The sequence below is a fragment of the Mustelus asterias genome, chromosome 4 (genome assembly GCF_964213995.1).
Source record: "Mustelus asterias chromosome 4, sMusAst1.hap1.1, whole genome shotgun sequence".
Taxonomy (NCBI): Eukaryota; Metazoa; Chordata; class Chondrichthyes; order Carcharhiniformes; family Triakidae; genus Mustelus; species Mustelus asterias.
This window is the reverse complement of record NC_135804.1, coordinates 43,407,613-43,423,574: the sequence shown is the minus strand read 5'-3', so window position 1 is coordinate 43,423,574 and position 15,962 is coordinate 43,407,613.

Here is a 15,962-nt window from a genome sequence, read left to right as displayed (position 1 = left end):
TGCGCGGGTTTCCTTCGGGTTCTCCGGTTTCCTCCCACAGTCCGAAAGACGTGCTGGCTAGGTGCATTGGCCACGCTAAATTTTCCCTTGGTGTACCCGAACAGGCGCCGGAGTGTGTGGCAACTAGGGGATTTTCACAGTAACTTCATTGCAGTGTTAACGTAAGCCTACTTGTGACACTAATAAATATATTTTAAACTTTAACTGTAAGTATGCACAGTAGAGGGAGACTGTGACAGCAATTAGTGTGTTACACTGATTTAACTACTGAACATTTTCAATTTCACTTATCCACCCAATGCCCTCTCTAAAAAGCACACAGCTAAACATTCATTCAGCAGCAGGAAGAACGCTGACATTTGCGCTTTTTAAAAGGATGACCAACAACTTGCTGGTTGGTTGCTGATTCATTTCTACTGGTTCTGTCTGAGTGTGGAGAACGGCTTGGTGGTTCGCAGAGTTGGATAAAGTCAGTGATATTTGACAGAGAGTGGTATTGCATATGGCGAAGGCCCTGGTTGTAACTTAAGCTGCTCGCATAGCGAGGAGGAGAAAGGCAAGAGGCCTTATAAATTCAGGGTCTTCTGGGAACCACCATAGCTAGGTACAATGTGTGCATTGTTGTGCATTTTATGAAGGAGCCACCTTTTGCAACCAGACTTGGAACCTCAGGGCAGGTTCGGCCAGTGGGAATGGTAGGCGACTGTGATGCTGAAATTCTTTGCATTGATATCCTTGCAAGCTGGAATAAGGAAGATATACTGGCATTGGAAACAGTTCAGAGACTGTCACTAGGTTGATCCCGTGTATGGAGGAATTTTCTTATGAGAGTGATTGAGTAAGTTGGGCCTGTACTCATTAGTGTTGAGAAGAATGAGAGGTGATCTTATTGAGAGATTTGAATTCTCAGGAGGATTGGCAAGGCAGATGCAGAGGGGTAATTTCCCCTTGTCAGAGAGTCTAGGACCAGAGGGCATAATCTCAGAGTAAGGAGTCACTCATTTAAGGCAGAGATGAGGAAGAATATGTTCTTTCAGAGGGTAATGAACCTGTGGAACCATTTATCGTAGAGGCTGGGTCATTAGGTAAGTTCAAGGCTGAGATAGATAGATTTCTGATCAATAAGGGAATCAAGGATTATGGGATATGGCGGGAAGTGGAGTGGAGGATTATCATATCAGATCAGTCATGATCACATTGAATGGCGGTGCAGACTCAGTGGGCCAAATGGCCTGCTTCTGCTCCATGTTTTATAGTGGTCTTTATGGTGCAACATAACGCAGTTCACAGGCCACAGTTGCAGTACAGAGGTGACAGACACACTTTATGCCAGGAGCTTCATTGCTTTTTCTTTAAATAGTAAGAAATAAATGGAACACACATATGGTTTTGCTAGGAATGTGTGCGCCTCCATGGTGCCTGCTACCAATGACTGCACACATGTCACATTGTAAGCACCACATTTAAATGCTGAGATATACCATAACCATAAAGATTACTCCTTCTGAACACTAGTATTTGCTGCTATGATGGCAATAGTCTGACATTGCATGGCACCCAACTGAGATTTAATGACTTCAGTCTGAGCTTCCACTGCTGAAATCAGACAGGATGGCTCCTGCTTGTGCTGCAATGGATGCTGGGAACTGTCCATTAAATGTTGCCTCAGGTCTGGATCCACAAGTGTTCTTGTGGCATGGCCATCGGCTTCAAACTGAAAAGAATTGTCCCCAAGCACTGTGCAAAGCCCTGTGAGCTAAGCTGTAGCCAGATTTCCCCTTGCGCGTTGACAGTGACATCAAGCTTTTTGGCAGGATTCCCAATGCACCAAACGTTTCATTGTGCATACCTTTCACAAATGTGAGGTTTTATAAGATTGTTACATTTTGGGACCATGGCCGGAATTTTCCAACCGTTCAGTGGACAGAGTTTTGGCTTGTCACCAAATTCTCTGTCTTTGCTGCAGTGGGGGCATGGCGTGAACGGGAGGCAAGATCACACCCATGTCTTAGGCAAAATGGAAGAATGCATGGAGTCATGGGACCTGTTCTGAATTCTGTCCAACAGCAAGCCTGGGTTGTTTGGTTGTCAAAGGTTAGAGGGGGGCCCAGGTTGTTTTACTGGGAAGAAGATGAAAAGCGTTCACACCTGTGGACAATGATCTGAGCATCTGCACTGATGGTGAGGAGATTGAGGGCCCTATTTTACCATTTTGATTCTAAGTGCTGTACGGACTTGAAACTGGGAGTGTTTCAGATCCGAATTTAGACCCTTTCTCAGGTGCCCCCATACGCACTCTGCCTGAAAAAGTAGCAGCAATTCCGAATCGCACTGCAGAAGCCTGTGGGTGGGGCTTAGCGCGCCCGAAACCCTGTAGCTTTGATTGGTACCTGTAATTGCACATGCGCAGAAAAAAAAATGATAGAATGAGGCTCCCCTGCCATATCACTCCCGGGCCGGATAATGTCTCCACTGGCTCCACAGACATTGTCCCACCCCCACAACATTACTGACCCCCTTATCCCTCCACCCAGACCAATCACAGGCCCCTCCCCCCTTCCCCCCCACTGATCTCAGGCAGAGTGGCAGCGGAATTCCCCCTTCCTACTCACTGATCTCAGGCAGAGTGACATCGGACCGCCCCTTCCCCCTCACTGATCACAGGCAGAGTGGCAGCAGACCCCCCTTTCCCCCTCACTGATCACAGGCAGAGTGGCAGCGGACCCCCTTCCCCCTCACTGATCTCAGGCAGAGTGGCAGCGGACCCCCCTTCCCACCCACTGATCTCAGGCAGAGTGGCAGCGGAATCCCCCCTTCCCACCCACTGATCTCAGGCAGAGAGGCAGTGGACCTCCCCTTCCCACTCACTGATCTCAGGCAGAGTGACAGTGGATCACCCCTTCCCCCTCACTGATCACAGGCAGAGTGGCAGTGGACCCCCCTTTCCCCCCTCACTGATCTCAGGCAGAGTGGCAGCGGACCCCTTTCCCCCTCACTGATCTCAGGCAGAGTGGCAGTGGAATCCCCCCCTTCCCCCTCACTGATCACAGGCAGAGTGGCAGCAGACCCCCCCTTCTCACTCACTGATCTCAGGCAGAGTGGCAGTGGAACCCCCCTTCCCCCCCCACCGATCTCAAGCAGAGAGCCATTGGACCCACCTTCTCCCCGTGCCCCTCCCCCACCCCCAACAATCTGAAGCAGAAAGCCGCCGGACGCTCGGCACTTACCTCCTCGCTAACTGGAACGCCCGAATCAAGCTTGTATAGAGCATGTCTGTTTCGCACGATTCTGGATGGGCGAATGCGGTGGTAAAAGGGGAAGTGCCGGTAAGGTTGGGCATGCAGCCCATTAAGTCAATTTAAATGCATGCAAATCCCATTTTGGGTGCGGCCCCGATCATGGTCATTTTCGGGCCTTGGTAAAGGGGAAACTGGCACGGAGGCAGGCGCGGATCGCGCTACTCACCTCATGCCCAACTTCACCAAGTTTTCACACCCGAAAACGGGCGCAACTTGATGGTAAAATGGGGCCCTATCAGTCTCCAAAGTCCCTGGAAGGTACGAGGAATACAGTAAGAGTTTTAACAACACCATGTTAAAGTCCAACAGGTTTATTTGGTAGCAAATGCCATTAGCTTTCGGAGCGCTGCTCCTTCGTCAGATGGAGCGGTACTCCATCTGACGAAGGAGCAGCGCTCCGAAAGCTAATGGCATTTGCTACCAAATAAACCTGTTGGACTTTAACCTGGTGTTGTTAAAACTCTTACTGTGTTTACCCCAGACCAACGGTGGCATCTCCACATCAGGTATTAGGAATGTCAGGATTTGTAAATAGTTAGACTTTAAACTGTACATTTAATTCCAAGACAGAATATATTTGCTGGTTTAGCATTTATAAGTCTATTTATTAGTGTCACAAGTAGGCTTATATTAACACTGCAATGAAGTTACTGTGAAAATCCCCTAGTCGCTCCACTCCAGTGCCTGTTTGGGTACACTGAGGGAGAATTTAGCATGGGGGGGTTGCTAATTTAGCATTTCTACTAAGATATAAGGCCCATGTTATTCATGGAGTTGGCATGGAGATGTTTTGTGAGAGGGTAAAAGTGCATACGAAGCCAATGTAGGATCACCTTACAGGTTTTCCTAAAAATATCACTGAACTTGATAGACTTTGATTGAATTTATTATTGTCACATGTTATTAGTATACAGTGAAAAGTATTGTTCCTTGCGCTCTATACAGACAAAGCACACCGTACAATAGAAGGAAAGGAGAGAGTGCAGAGTGTAGTGTTACAGTCAAAGCTAATGTGTAGAGAAAGGTCAATTTAATGCGAGGTATGTCCATTCAAAAGTCTGACAGCAGCAGGGAAGAAGCTGTTCTTGAGTCGGTTGGGACATGACCTCAGACTTTTGTATCTTATTCCCGATAGAAGAAGGTGGAAGAGAATATGTCTGGGGTGCATGAGGCCCTTGATTATGCTGGCTGCCTTTCCAAGGCAGTGGGAAGTGTAGACGGAGTCAATGGGTGGGAGGCTGGTTTGCGTGATGGATTGGGCTACATTCACGACCTTTTGTAGTTTTTTGCAGTCTTGGACAGCTTGGTATGTGAAAGGAGAAAGGTATAAGTAGGGGTGGTGCTGAGGGAAGTGGAGAGATTGAAAGTTACGTGCTTGCACCACCTGCAGCTTGTAAATCAGAAAAGATAAAAGAAAAATACTGTGGATGTTGGAAATCTGAAATAAAAACAGAAAATGCTGGATGTATTCAGCAGGTCTGACAGCATCTTTGGAGAGAAACCGATCTAAATGACTGTAGAGGAACCATTTGGATCCGAAAGGTTAATTCTGTTTCTCTGCACAGATGCTTCCAGACCTGCTGAGTTTATCCAGCATTTTCTGTTTTTAAATCCGAAAAGATTGTAGGTTGGGGGCAAATAGAGTGTGAGAAGGTGGATTAACCAGGAACATACCATCATCCTCTAAGGGTTCAACCCTGCCACCGGCCATGGCCTCAGTTGTGACGGATGCAATAATGATGAGCACCATCACCTTTATGGGGTAAGGATCTGTTGTATCCGCTGGAGTTTAGAAGAGTAAGAGGCGACTTGATTGAAACATATAAGATCCCGAGGAGTCTTGACAGAGTGTATGTGGGAAGGAATTTTCCTCTTGTGAGAGAATCTGGAAGTAGGGGCCACCATTTAAAAATAAGATATCGCCTTTTAAGACAGAGATGAATAGATATATTTTCACCCAGAGGATCATGAGTCATTTGAACGCTCTTCCTCAAAAGGCAATAGAAGCAGAGTCTCTGAATATCTCGAAGGCAGAGCTGTAGAACCATAGAATCCCCACAATGAAAAGGAGGCCATTCAGCCCATGAAGTCTGTGCCAACTCTCTGAAAGAGCGTCTTACCCAAAATAAAGGACAAGGGCAAAGCTCTGCAGCAGGCAGATTATAAAAGGACAGAAATAAGATAGGAAAGCGGAAGTCTGATGCTGAAATCAAGGAGCTGGAAGAAAGAGCACTGGATGCTTCAAATTTACCAAGAACCATTGAGTTGTTGAAAAATGATAAGACTGACATAAAAGTCAAGAACCTAGAATGTCAAGAAGTTGAACAGTTGCACAAGAAAGTAGAAACTCTTACAAAGGAGTGTGAAGGCTCCAAGAAACAATTAACAGAAATAAAATTACAGAATGTGAGCTTGAAGGAATTGCTAATGAATCAGAACAGTTGGTTGAATGCAGAAGTAACAACCAAAACTGATGAAGTTCTTGAACTTCAATCTAATCTGAAGAACATGAAAGATGATATCCACAGTATGGAAGAGTGAATCCAGAATTTAAAAGCAGAAAAAGAGATTTTTAGGGAACAGATTGATGATCTAACAAGTGAATTGAAAAGGTCCAAGGAGCAGTCAGTGACCCTGGAAGAAATATTTTGAAAGAAATTGAATGCCCAGGTGAAGTTGTTAAACTTGGGTAAGGATTCTGCAGCTAACTCAGAGACAAAGACAGCTGGACTACAGGAAACAATCAGTAAGCTTGAAAAGGAATTAGAAAATAAGCAAATGAACAAATATTTGTCTTCAATTGTGAAACAGGTGGAAATAAAGATGCCAGTTTTGAAATATCAACTTCGAGGAAGAACATGGTGGGCCCCATGGAAAAAGAAAGCCACTCTAGGAATGAACAGAGAGAACATTTCCTCTGGGAAGAATGGGAAAAGCCCTTGGTATCCGATCAAAGAAGACAGATTGTCGACAAAGATAAAACATAACACTAAAGAGCAAAAGAAGCGAATCAAATGTTGAAACCCGAGTATTTGAAACACCAAGTACAATTTCAATTCCGAAACAACAAAGTTATCCCAAAGCAACCAAAACTACCACTCCTCTGAATGGGAAGAGAACAAGATCTGGAAGAACTGGCAAGCCTGCAGACCATCTGAATTAACAAAGTCAGAGATTCGGGGTGGGAATTTCCGGCTGTGCTCACCCCATGACTGGAAAATCCCACCTGACGTCAATGGACATTTGCATGGCCCGTGTCCCACCCATTACGTTTCCCATGGCAGGCAGGATGGGAAAATTCCGGTCTTGAAGTGATTTGATTTGATTTATTATTGTCAAATGTATTAACATAGAGTGAAAATTATTGTTTCTTGCGTGCTATACAGACAAAGCATACCATTCATAGAGAAGGAAATGAGAGAGTGCAGAATGTAGTGTTATAGTAATAGCTAGGGTGTAGAGAAAGATCAACTTAATGCAAGGTAAGTCCATTCAGAAGAAGCTGTTCTTGAGTCGGTTGGTACGTTACCTCAGACTTTTGTATCTTTTTCCTGATGGAAGAAGGTGGAAGAGAGAATGCCCAGGGTGCATGGGGTCCTTAATTATGCTGTCTGCTTTGCTGAGGCAGTGGGAAGTGTAGACAGAGTCAATGGATGGGAGGCTGGTTTGCGTGATGGATTGGGCTGCATTCACGACCTGTTGTAGTTTCTTGAGGTCTTGGGCAGAGCAGGAGCCATACCAAGCTGTGGTACAATCAGAAAGAATGCTTTCTGTAAAAGTTAGTGAAAGTTGTCGCTGATATGCCAAATTTCCTTAGTCTTCTGAGAAAGTAGAGGCGTTGGTGGGCTTTCTTAACTATAGTGTTGGCATGGGGGGACCAGGACAGGTTGTTGATGATCTGGACACCTAAAAACCTGAAGCTCTCAACCCTTTCAACTTCGGCCCCATTGATGTAAACAGGGGCATGTGCTCCTCTATGCTTCCTGAAGTTGATGACAATCTCCTTTGTTTTGTCGACACTGAGGGCGAGATTATTGTCGCTGCACCAGTTTACCAGATTCTCTATCTTATTCCTGTGCTCTGTCTCATCATTGTTTGAGATCTGTCCCACTATGGTGGTGTCGTCAGCAAACTTGAAAATAAAATTGGAGGGGAATTTGTCCACACAGTCATGGGTGTATAAGGAGTATAGTAGGGGGGTTGAGAACACAGCCTTTTGGGGCACTGGTGTTGAGGATGACCGTGGAGGTGTTGTTGTTGCCTATCCTTACTGATTGTGGTCTGTGAGTTAGGAAGGTCAGGATCCAGTCGCAGAGGGAGGAGCCGAGGTCCAGGCCAAGGAGTTTGGAGATGAGTATCATGAGAATAATGGTGTTGAAGGCTGAGCTGTAGTCAATAAATAGGAGTCTGACATAGGTGTCTTTGTTACCTAGGTGTTCCAGAGTTGAGTGCAGGGCCAGGGAGATGGCATCTGCTGTGGACCTGTTGCGGTGGTAGGCAAACTGTAGTGGATCCAGGTAGTCCGGGAGGCTGGAATTGATTCATGCCCTGACTAGCCCTTTGAAGAATTTCATAATGATGGGGGAAAGTGGGAGAAAGGGAAGCATGAAAAGAAAGATTGTACTGTAAATATGTTGGTTAAAGACATGGGGCAGGTGTAGCATAAAGGTGTCCAGCATATCAAGAGATTTGAAAACAGTACCACCCCAGTATGAAGTTGAGAGACATGTGACAATAGACAGGGTCAAGAGTGGTGTAGAAAGGATCTGAGAGTAGTCAGCACGATGATAGCACTTAGATAGTGCTATGCCTTTGAGATATGCATACAGTGTTGTGTTAACATGAAACAGTTTATGTTCAACCGCACAAGCCTCCAGACCTCTTAGTGAGACACCAAACAAAGTTACAACAGTGACAATCTTCCCTGAACCTTTAACTGCAGATCTTGAGAGTACAGGAAAAAGTGCAGATTCGTAATGTCCACCATAACATTAAAACTATGAAATATGGAAACATTCCAGATAGAAATAACATTAACAGATGTACTAAAAGTGCTTTAAACAGAGAAGGATCTACGACAGTAAAAAGTGAACAGCAATAGCCGAATGTTCAATCATTTCAGTTCCACTCTGGGGTGTGAATGTTGAATTCTACTAAGTGAACCCTAGTCCTTTAAAATGACAGGCGATAGAATAGGCTGTTGGACCAGCCTCAGTATTCCTTGCGATAAATATCCACCGAGGCAAGAATGCCAGGAAAGTTTATGCATGAAGCATTTTTTGCTGAACGCTTTACAGAACAGAATAAAAATGTCAAAACTTTTGTGGAAAACATAAATAACGTATGAAGAACTAATTCACATGTGGCTGTGACTAGGATTGTAAATAGTATAGACCTAAAAATTGTTAATGACATTATTAAGGGAATGGCATATGGAAATCCAAAGATGACAAGCAAGAAAAGGCCTATTGGCCCATCCAAGCTGTCACCCAAAGTATCTGTCCAATATTTGTCTGCTAAGTTATTTGTCTACTAAGTTACAACAATAACCATAAACCGTCTGAATGCAAAACAACGTTAGATCATGAGTACTGTTATCTAATTAATACTCACTTACTCTTAACATTACTCAAATTCTCCCAATGATTTTTTATATGTACCCATGTCTGCAAACTAAGGCCAAGATTTTCTGGTCCCCATCATGGCAGGTCCAACCTCAGATGATTTGGCAGCCTAATCAGACATCAATTGACTTTTGGCAGGACGGAACAATCCTGGCGGTGGCAGGCGGGTCTGGAAAATCCTGCCCTAAGTATTCACATAGCATGCATGTGTTCCATCGACACAAGTGTATGGAATATGTGCGATATATGCATGCGATTTCTTTTCTCATCAATTTTTTCAATCTTTTCTTTGAAGATGTATTTGTTGTTGGGGTACTGCACTAAAAGTGCTGGACAACCTTGCCTGTAAGTAGTCATTCTTCTTGTTATATATAATTATTAGTCATGTATTAGTCAGGACAGAAAACATTAATTAGGGACATCACAGATTTGGTCATTCCTCGCCTCCAGCCTGTACTCATGCTGGCGTCTAGATGGGTTGCTGTATGATGATCAGAAATAGAAATCTTGGCCAAATTTCCCTTTCCTAATCCAAGGATTCTGAACTTCACTGCACAGAAATCAGACTCAGGCTCAGCTTAGACCAACAATAACATTTGGGAGCCTCCTGTGTCAGCCAATGCTCAGTGGTAATGACCAGATAACCTGTTCTATGCTGTCTGAATGAAATGGTACAATGGAATCTATCTGACTCGCCTCGGTGTCAGCGGTTGCAGGGGCAAGTTCCATTCCAGAGACTTGAGAACATGATCCAGACCTCAGTGCAGCACTGAGGAAGTGCTGCAATGTCTGAGGTGCCATCTTTTGGATGAGATGTTAAACAGAGGCCCCAACTGCCCTCACATTTGGACATAAAAGATCCCTCACACTATCCTGAAGAAGAATAGAAGAACTCTCCTCTGTATCTTGGCCAATATTTATGCCTCAAACAGAACAGATGTTCTTGTCATCATCAAATTGTAGGACATTAAAAGACGTGGGCGTGGTTGGCTAGACCAGCATTTATTGCCCATCCCTGGTTACCTTTGAGAAAGTGGTGATGAGCTGCCTTCTTGAATCACTGCAGTCCCTGAGATGTAGGTACGGTGCTGTTAGGAAGGAAGTTCCAGGATATTGAGCCTGCAACAGTGAAGGAAGAGCAATATACTTCCAAGTCAGGATGGTGAGTGAGTTGGAGGGGAACTTGCAGGTGGTGGTGTCTCCATGCATCTACTGCTCTTGTCCTTCTAGATGGCACATGGGTTTGGAAAGTGCTTTCTAAGGAGCCTTGGTGAGTGCCTGCAACAACATTACAGCATTAACTACACTTCAAAAGTACTTAATTGGTTGTAAAATATTTTAGGACATCCTGTGGTCACAAAAGGCACCATATAAATGCAAGTCTGACCTGTATGGTACATGTTGGTTTGGATGTATTATTCATACATTTCCTCTGTCCAATTACTACATATAATGTGTGTAAAACATCCTGCAACTTGGTTGGCAGTAATCTGATCCAGTGAAGGAAAGGGGCTAAAATCTATCAAGGTTTTCTTAATTGTGGTTCAAAACGCAACCACTTGCATAGTCTACTGATTTAGTGCAACCTTTGCTTTCACTGGCACGGCTGCGAGTTAGCAACAGATCATAAATTTGTATTTCATAGTGAGAAGCTATTTTGAGTTTAAATACACTTTTTTCCCTGCCAAGTAAAATACTAGGTCACAAAAAGAATACCAGTTTTTCAGTCTCTGATGAATCGTGGCTGTGGTAGGGAACCTGTTTTTGAGGTTCAGCTCCACATCTGGCTGTAGATTGTGTTACAGTTCTGAATTACCAATAGCAATGCAGCACAATATCAGTCTTTTTCAATGCCAAGCGTCTTATAACTTATTACCGTAACAGGTACCAACGTTTAACGCACAAACGAGTCTTGTGAAAAATGCCCCTATTAATTTCGATGAGTTCTTTGCTAATATATATCTCTGGTGCTCTAACGAGAGATGAGAGTCACAGGAGGGGTTAAAGCTTGTTCCAAGCTAAAAAAAATTCTGTCCATTTCCCCAGTGACTGACCATCAGCATGTCCATTCTTCCTTTAATAAATCTGTTTTATATGGACTTCATGGGGGTGAAAAAGACAGTCTTGAAGCAGAGCCAACTGATTGACATGCACTTCATTAGGATACTAAGTCACTACCTCAGAATTGTCAGAGCCAATTTTTGCTTCTTAATAGTTGTTTTCTGGAGCAGTCTGGCCTATTTCAGGAGCTACTGCCATGGGTATACCATAGTTACCATATCAAATTTGAGGAGACAGTCCTCCTTTTGTTGGCTCACAAAGGCTGTAATTATTGACTATAGCAGGCATATTTATATATAGATCTTTCATTACATACCACAATCCTCACAACAAGATTATTTTAAGAAAATGACAAACTAATGAGTCAATGCTGCAATCACGAGTTTCAATCTATTTTGGAGGGTTTGTGTAAAATTCAGTGCCGTAAACTCGATGAATTGCTATGTGGGATGGTAGGTGTGGCTGAAAATAGATTAACTCATAAACTGAAATTAAAAAACTCGCCGGCCCTTGCATGAGATTTTTGCTTATCTTTTTCTCTCGCCACTTATCTCCCTGTTTCCCTATGCTCTTCCGAAGGCATTGGTGGGGCACAGCTCCAATGGTACCAATCGCCCTCCCGTACCATGTCCACTTGGGCATTCTTGTGAGCTTTCACTGTGTCATGCGCTGATAAAGGAGATGTTCGTGAGAACGCTCAATTTTGTCCTCATTTAACTATACACACACATACAATTCCAGCAGGGGACACTACATGGTAATCAAGAATGGGAATCCTGGCCATTTCATCTATCCCTAAGGCATTGAGAACACTTGTAATGCCCCCGCCCCCCCCCCCCCCCCCCAGCCACATTGTGAGATCATGCACAAACCAGGAATTGAGCATTGGGCCTTCCTGTTATGGTTGACTTTTCAGATAAATTCCCCGACAAACAAACCAACTTCCCACCACCTATAAATAATAGATCCAGTTCAGCGCATGTATCTTTTTGCTGGACTTTCCTAACTGCCTATAGAAAAACAACAATTCTTTGTTATACAATAAGAACAACTTGCACTTATAAAAAGAAGTTCCAAAGTGCTTTGCAGCAGCTTTTAAAAGATTGGATACCAGGCTAAAACAGGAATTAATTATCAAAAATTTGAGAAGGCAGGCTTAATGGGGGTAGGGGTCAGGGTGGAGAGCTGGGGGGGGTGGCGGTTAAAAGTATAAAGAAAGGTGGAAAAACAGAGGGGTTTAGGAAGGGATCCGGAACATAGGGACACTTGATTTTATCAGTTGTGACATAGAGTATAAGAGGAAGGAAGTAATGTTGGAGTCGTACAAAGCTTTGGTTAAGCCACAGCTGGAGTACTGTGTGCAGTTTTGGTCACCTCACTATAGGAAGGATGTGATAGCACGAGGGGGGGTACAGAGGAGGTTCACTAGGATGTTGCTTGGAATGGAGCATTTGAGCTATATGAAGAGACTGGATAGGCTTGGATTGTTTTCCTTAGAGCAGAAAAGGCTGAGGGGGACATGATTGAGGTGTATTAGATTATGAGGGGTATGGACAGGGTTAGTAGGGAGCAACTGTTCCCCTTGGTTGAGAGATCAATCATGAGGGGGCATAGTTTGAGGATAAGGGCCTTGGAGATTCATTGGGGATCTGAGAAAAAAAAATTACTCAGAGGATGTTGGGAATCAGGAATGCACTGCCTGGGAAGGTAGTAGAGGCCGGAAATTTTACTACCTTTAAAAAATATTTGGATGAGCACTTGAAATATCGTAACATTCAAGTGTAGGGAAATGGGATTAGTTCACCTTTAATGGTAGTTATTATCAGTGCAGAATCGATGGGCCAAAGGGCCTTTTCTGCGCTGTATGACTCGATGGGCGGGATTTTCTGGCCACGTTCGCTCCAAGACTGAAAACTCCCGCCCGAGGTCAATGGACCTTTGCATGGTCTGTGTCCTGCCCGCTACGATTCCCATGGTGGGCAGGATGGGAAAATTCCACCCTATGACTCTAGAATGCTAATGGCACAGCCACTAATGATGGGACAAAGGGAGCCCTCATTTTTTAGGAACTACGTGGTTTTATGCAGCTTGGAATTGGGGTCCAGATATGCTTGCACATTTCCAATTAGATGCATGCAGGACACCATCCTGATAAAGCAACACCTCTGCTACCTGGACCACTCTGGAAGAGCTAAACACTACTCAACTGAGTAGATATCAAGACCTGTTGCAATATGCTGCATAACCTGGTTGTTGTGTAGAAACAGCTGTTGCCATCAGCTGTTAAGTGAGAAGCTGAGGAGCAGGAGAATGAGAAACAGGAGGAGGAAGAAGAAGAAATGGAAGAGATGGAAGAGAGCCTACAATGTGGGCAGTCCCTTTCTTCCTGGGGGCTTTGTGACCAAATTCTCACTACACCTTCCCATCCAATTTCAAGTTGCATTAAGCCACATAGTTCCTAAAAAATGGGGGCTACATAGTCCAATTAATCTACTCCTCCACAAGCATGGTCAATAGGGCAAGCTACACTGGAGGGTGGGATAATTAGACTATAACAGACAGGTATAATTCAGTTCTCATTTTAAACACATATATTTTATCTTCATATTTCCAATCGTAATGAATGGAAATGTGACTTGTAATATATTATTTGTCTAACTTGCATGGCTTTATACACAGAGTAGCAAAAACCACATGTGTACAATATATCTACTGACCCAAACTCCTTAGTTTTCTTATTTTGTTGACCATTACCTCTTCCTCTTTCTGACATCCCAATAATTAAAGCCACCAGAAATATAAATCCAAGTCTAATTTTATAAATTCAATCAATAAATGATGCATGCAAAATTAAACCAATCATTCTTGTGCATTCCTTTAATGTCAGTCATCCTTGTGCCTTTGCATAGTTTAGTGCTCCTACAGATTTCTTTCCCAGTGGCTGCTGCATGGATGGTGGAAGGCTTACACCTTTTTTCATCTATTCATTCACAACATATGGGCATCACTTGTGAAAGGGTTAATAATCACACAAGTTTAAAAATCAAATTTTCTGCAAGCTTCTAAATTCAGTCACACACGGAAAATGCTGAGAAAACCACAGGTCTTGATTAAAACAGATCCAGATAAGAGTCAAGGACCATAAAACTCCATTATGAGGGAGGCCTCAGTCACACAGCATGCACACAAGGCCTCCATTGAATAATGCCCAGCTGCAGATTGTCTGTGTCTTAACAAGAGACAATGGGACAGGAGAGTTGATATACCACTGGTTAGAAAGATAACTTCATAATTGTGTAGAAAGAAGTATGTGCTTGGTGATATTAATAATTAGGTAGATGTGCACAAGTTGTAATTGGACAACTATATCCTTGTTATGCATGATGCAAACCTAATCAATAGTTGTGAGTGGATATAGATAACTTCTGTGCAAATGTACATCTTTGATTGATATATGCCAATTTCTTGTAACTGGATCTTAACTATAATTGTGTGTATAATTCCTGGATTGGGGGTCTCCCTGGTAAACCATTAGTTGGAGCACTGGGGCCAGCCTGCACTATAGTTCATAATAAAGGCCCTGTTTGAAACTCCAAGAGTCTTCATCTGATTTTCTCAAGTGTGAAAGAGTGAAGTACGCTAAAGCCGAATAGCTATATTTTCTTTCTCCCTACCGCTGGCAAAGCCACATTCATTTATCCAACTTAAATGCTCCTAAAGAAGCTAGTTGAGCCATTTTCTTGCCCCATTGCAATCTGTAAGATGAAGATTCACTGATAGTGCACTTGGGGCAGGTGTTCCAGGGTTTTAGCCCTACAACAATATATTTGCAAGTCAGGATGGTGTGTAACTTGGAGGTGGTGGTGTTCTCCTGCAGCTATTACCCTTAATCATAGGTGGTAAAGATCCAAGGTTTTGGGGGTGCTGCCAAAAAAGCATTGGTGAGCGACTGCAGTGAACCTTGTGATGGTGCATACTGTAGCCACATTGCGCTGGTGGTGCAGTGAATTCATTACAGATCAACAGGTTGCTTTGCCCTGGATGGTGTTGAGCCTCTTGAATGTTGTTGGAGTTGCACTAAACTACCAAGCAAGTGGAGAGTATTCCATCACACTCCTGCCTTGTGTCCTGCAGATGGTGGTGTGTTCTTTTGGCTCTTCACGCCGGAAGAACCTTCTGGTCCCACTGATGGCGCATCCCCACCATGTGTTTTCTGGCAACATGGGGTGATATCAATGGGAAATTCCATTGACAGCGGTGGGACCAGAAGATCCCACCACTGGCCAACTGTGTGCTGCTGCCTCCTCCCGCCGAGAAAACGGTGCGGGGAGGCCAGAGAATCCCAGCTGGTGTGTTCATGCCAATAATTGTATGCTGAGGAAGAATGAATCTGAAGCTAGCCTGTGCCTTAAAATAAGTTTATTTCCAACAAAGCAAAGCCACTGACTCTCCCAGTTCCTCCACTCAATGTTCAAGCTGTCCAATAAATAATAATAAATTATTAATAAATAATAAATAAATATAAATAAATAAAGAGGACAAATTAACAGGAAAGTACAAGGAAAAAGACAGAACCACAAAGGAAACTTACTAAGGTCAAAGCAAAATGTGATTGAAGGCCAACAAAGCACTCCAGGCCCTGTGGTGCACACCAGCCGCGGAATGCCTCAATCGTGCTGGCGGACATTGTATCTCTCTCTCCAAGGACAACCGGGAGCAAATGTAGCTGCAGGAGAGGGGCAGACAGTCGGGTTGGATGACCCCCTCAATTGCCTGCTGCTGGGTCCTATCAATAGCCAATTTGGCCAGTTCCAGGAGCAGGTTCACAAGAAGGCCCTCCTCCCTCCCCGCCCCCATCCACACCAGCTGCCCAAAGATCTGGAGCATGGGACTGAAGCGCAACCAAAAATTAAGAAATATTTTTTTTAAGAAAACTAAAAAGGAAGTGCAGCCGACAACAACTTACACTGGTGATCGA